At 49.8% G+C, this 5,014-nt stretch overlaps 1 long non-coding RNA gene across 1 annotated transcript in view; it reads left to right on the top strand.

Annotated features, from left to right (window-relative positions):
* The window catches only part of LOC116882748, a 4,905-nt gene extending 1,301 nt beyond the window's left edge, over positions 1-3,604 (top strand). Inside the window, exons 2-3 of the long non-coding RNA XR_004385688.1 lie at positions 2,096-2,185; positions 2,903-3,604. This is a non-coding gene — a long non-coding RNA (uncharacterized LOC116882748). The remainder of the gene's footprint in view (positions 1-2,095; positions 2,186-2,902) is intronic.
* The last annotated feature ends 1,410 nt before the right edge of the window (positions 3,605-5,014 follow it).

Here is a 5,014-nt window from a genome sequence, read left to right as displayed (position 1 = left end):
CCCGCCGGGGTCGCCGCGCGCCGCCCCACCCCGCCGCCCCCCCGCGCGCGCCCGCCGCCCCGCGCACGCGCCGCCGCCCCCACCCCTTCGGCCGGAGGTCGGCGGGGAGCGCGCGCCCGGCGGTCCGAGCCCCTAGGCGCGCGGGCGGAGCTGCCCTGCCAGGCACCCCTCGCCTCCTGACCAAGCGCCCGCGGGCACCGTCCCGCCCTCCCCTCGGGGTGGCCACGGGGGACTTCCTCTCCTCCTCCTTCTTCTCCTCCTCCTCCTTCTCCTCCTCCTCCCCACTTCCCTCCCCCAGCTCCCGGCGCGCTCACGCCCCCTCTCCCCCGAACCCCTGCCGGCCCGAGGGTGCGCTGGACCCGACGCCCAGCTCCCAGGGGGTCAGCGGGGAGCCGTCCGCGCCGTGGACACGCTAGTTCTCAAACCGGACAGCGTCAATCAGCATTCCTGCGGGAGGCCTGGGGCGACCCCAGAAAAGCGCGTGCCCCACCTGTCCGCGCAGAGGATACCAAAGCTGTGGTTCTGGGCCACCCTGGAACAGCACCCAGCCGGCCGGCCCCCAGGCCTTATTCCTGGCCCCCACCAGCTCCGCTGGACAGCCCGGAGAAATCTAAAACCTGGAGAAAGTTGTTTGTCTCATGCCTAGCGGGGCGAATTGGGAGGGTGTGGGGGGTGGGCCCTGAGAGCTCCCGCGGGAGCTGCCGTTAGGAAGCCCCCTGATGAGGGGTCAGGGTGGTCACCGCTCTCTTGCACTCAGGTGAGAGGTTGGAGTTTGGATGTTAAGGTGGTCGCTAAGAATCAGAATTCGGGCTCTTGTGGTTTTACCATCAGTTCAAGAGACAATTGGGAACACCCCTGTGTGCACAGGCCCGCCGCGAGGGTGATTTAGGGAAGTGGAAAAGCGAGAGCCCAAACACCAAGGCAGGAGGGAATTTCCAGCTTCCTGAACCTCAGTCTCAGTCTCCGTCTCCGTGTCTGGTCACCACCATCAGCCCCAGCCTGAGGTTTTCGTTTGCTTCTTATTTTCCCCTGGGGGGTACGCACAAGTCCAGTTCAGAACCCATGTGGGGTGCTGGTTGGAGTGGTTGTTCAGGGACACCCAGGAAGTGCTAAAATGACCTGAACTGAACTGAGAATTAATTTTTTTTAATCCCCTGAATTCATGCCCATTGGTCACGTTGTGCCAGGAGCCTAGCCTTGGTACTAACATTTGAGTAAATGTCCTGTCGATAGCTTACACGGTTAAAAGAGTTCACCAGAAACGGTTCAGGTCACACTATAGGCAGTAAATGTAATGTCACAGCCAGAAACAGCCTCATTTGGTCATCATGAGAACTGCTGCCCTCTTTTGTTCTCTCCCTCCCTCTATTACCACATCACACCCCCCCCATCTGTTTCCCAGTTATGTCTGCCATCCTAATTGGCCAGTTTTACCAGATATTTCTCAAGATTCAAGGCATGATATTGGTAAAGTTGTCCAGAAAAGGATAAGAGAGACGTAAGGGGTAGGAGTATGAGTCAAAGGAGCTTGGTCAGGCAGCAGAAGCCAGCACAAACAAGATACACTAATGAGACAAAGATTGGCATGAACCAAAGATCAAACTTAAGGTCTTCTACCCACTACTTTTTTTTTTTTTTTTTTTTGGCCTAAAAATGGGAACACAGAATGTCTTGTCAAAGGTCACCCCGGAGGGAGGGGGCAAGTTCCCAAAAAAGTGTAACACATTTTTGTGACTTAATTAATATAATTTCTTTCAGTATATCTTTTGATCCCTTAAGCTTTCACATGATCGGAACCTGAAATAAATACATACATCTTACCTACTTTTCCGTGGTCCTTCCAAGTACTGAGATTTTCAGCCTTGCCTCTGGCTTCAGTTCAGAATTTTGGTGGCCCCATACTTGTTTTGTTTAGGGGGGAGGGTTGGTGTGCGTTTGCGCGCGCGCGCGTCTGTGTGTGTGTGTGTGTGTGTGTGTGTGTCTGTGTGTGAGTTTTCAGCATGGTGTAGTAAACTTGGAATAAGAGACACACCCAAATTCAAATCCCGGCTGGGCTCTGATATTTTACCTCTCTGTGCTTTATTTTCCTCATTAGTACAGTGGGTATGAAGACACAGATCCCAGGGTTGTTGAGAAGACCAAGGAGATCATACACACAAAAAGGCCACCTTGCCTGACATCCACAGTAAGTCCCCAACAAGGGTCATGGTCCTCGCTCTGTTTATTTTGCTTCATTTTACCCTGACATGGGAGAGAAGATACTGAAACTAGTTATTCACAGTCAAGACATTTGGAGCAGGAAGACCCTTTACCAAAAATAACATCCCCCTAGGGCTTTTCTAGGAACCAAAATGGGCATAAATGATTAGCCTTTATAAACAAGAGCAATTACTCTTCTCAGAGAAAGAACAGGGAGTCCAAAATTGGGTCCCCTAACGGAGGCCCCTTCACCATTGAAGGGAGCTGACTGGAGCACCCAGGGGTATTTTTCCCTGGTATTAATAGTGTGCAAACCTTGGTTCCCTGGCTCCCTCCTTGGCTTCCTCCACCCCCTCCCCTCTTTCTTTCCCTACACTCTCTTAATGCCGAACAGCTTTTTGTGTTCACTGCAAACAAAAGGCACTAATGACAGTGATGAAGTTGTCATTACTCTCCTGCTAGATCCGTGTTGCTAAACACCATGGCTAGCCTGTAATCATTACTATGAACAGAGAAGACAAATAGCAATCCATTTGTCCTCAGCCAATCAGGCTCCTTTGCCAATAATGACGGTCCCACCCTCCTCCTCCCCCAGAAGATTGAAATGGCTTTGGGTTCCCGCTGTCTGTGATAATAGATAAAACTCTCCAAGGAAGGAACGAGGTTCACAGTGTTCTCTTTTCCCTTTTCTATGACTTTCCAGGATTCTGGAATCTGTAGGGGAGACAAAGGCGTGGAACTTTATTCTCTCCAGTGTTAATTTCGATCACCACTTCAAAGGGAAAAGCTAACTAGAGAACCAACTGGTCTTTTTTGTTTTAGATTCTGGGCTTTGCTGGGACTACCTACTCACAGTGAGAATCCCCAGACTAAGGGGGGTGGGGGTGAACAGGTGAGCTGTGAGGGGTGTTCCAGGAAATTAATCAAGCACACATAAAAAAAAGTCAACTCTAAGACTCACATGAGATGATTTTGGGAGCCAGCAGAACATGCCTGACCTTAATTCATTAATAGCCCAATATTTAATTCAGTCACTGCTGAGAGAGACATGATTGTTTTGTAAACAATACGGTAAGTATACTTGCTACCGAAGAAGCACCACACACGACTGGCATTGGACCTGGTTTCTTGCCAAACTTCTCACTCTGTAAAGTCTGCAGGAATTTCTAGCTACCATCCCTTATCACCTGTAACCTTGATCACAGTCCTACTCATCACATGCATCCCACCTGCATTTCCCGCTATTTTATCAGCAAAGCTCCAGGAACTTTAAACAGAGCAACCCTATACTTGAAAAGATCTGTCAGAAAGTATGACATCAAGCTTTGGTTTGCTTGGCCCTGAAATGATGTTCAATACAGAAATAACTAACTTTAAATACGCAGGTGGAAACTCATTTCTCTGCCAGGGCTTGTGGTCAGGGAGTGCCTCTAAAGAGAAGTGGAATTGGGGCACCTGGGTGGCTCAGTGGATTAAAGCCTCTGCCTCTGCTCAAGTCATGATCTCAGGGTCCTGGGATTGAGCCCTGCATTGGGCTCCCTGCTCAGCAGGGAGCGTGCTTCCTCTTCTCTCCCTGCCTGCCTCTCTGCCTACTTGTGATCTCTGTCTGTCAAATCAATAAATAAAATCTTTTAAAAAATAAAAATAAAAAAGTAAAGAGAAGTGGAAGAACGTTGTTGTTCAGCATCTGGGCTCAGGAGCCAGATAACCTGGATTAGAACCCCAGTGCCGGGACTTCTCAGCTGTGTGACCTTAGATAATTCACTTCATCTCTCTGTGCCTCAGCGTTCTCTGAGTAACATTAATGGCATTGCCAGGAGAACAATGTCGTAACACATGAAAAACACTCAGAACAGTGTTTGACACTAGAAAGCCCTCGAAAAATAGTATCACTGATATCCTCATTGCCATTGGAGTAGCTCTGTGTCATGCAAGACATGATGAGAAGAGCCTGGAAGGAAAAAGCCAGGCTGGATGGGATCCCTCCCCCCAGCTCTGGTGTGGCTGGACAACTGGAAGTAAGCCTCTTACACTGTTTAAATATCCCTTTCCTAGTATAGGGATTGAATGAGCTGGTCCCCGAGGTCCCATCAAATTCTAAAGTTCTCTGGATTTATTTAATCCTACAGTGAATCCCTTTGCAAAGTGAAGAATACCGGTGCCCCTCAATTACATAATATCTCGCGAGTTTTGGTTTTACGGTACCAGACAATACCTGGCGCGTTAATCCTTACTGTCGTCACACCCCACAGGTGAGGCAAGCAATCCATCAGCAGGTTTCCAGAAGGAAGCATAACTGTATTTTTTCCACCAGCATCTGCACTTGGCACACTGACCTGCCTCAATAAACAGGTGTTGAATGAATGAATGAATAAGAAATTATAGATTGTTTGCCTCAAAGAGCCTTCCACCAGAGATCATCTGAAGGGAGAGAAGAATGCTATTGGAAACTCAAAGTGCATCCTGGTAAAGGAAGGGCCCTAACCCCCCAGGGTCCACACTCAGTCCTGCTGCTCTTAATGGCCTAGAAGGGCTCTCAGGCAGCTTAAGAGCCCAGATGTGCTTAGGCTATACGAAGGCAGGTCTGGAGACTTCAGGCCTGGGCTGGGAGAAAGGTAAATGCCTTTGCCTGATAGCAAGATTTGGAGGAGGGAGTAGGGCAGAGAGTAATGAGATGGCCAGAGGCCAAGCCCTCCATGGGATGGGTAGCCAGCAAAACGCCCAAGTTCCCCAGTCCATGGAACATTCAGGAATAGGAAGTCCGCTCTTCTGTCATCTGTGTTAAGTGTGCTATCACGCACAGTAATGTCATGCT

The sequence above is a fragment of the Lontra canadensis genome, unplaced genomic scaffold (genome assembly GCF_010015895.1).
Source record: "Lontra canadensis isolate GAN:19392208 unplaced genomic scaffold, GSC_riverotter_1.0 scaffold87, whole genome shotgun sequence".
NCBI classification, from domain to species: domain Eukaryota; kingdom Metazoa; phylum Chordata; class Mammalia; order Carnivora; family Mustelidae; genus Lontra; species Lontra canadensis.
The sequence above is the reverse complement of the archived record's forward strand: the minus strand, read 5'-3'. Positions and strand labels throughout refer to the sequence as shown.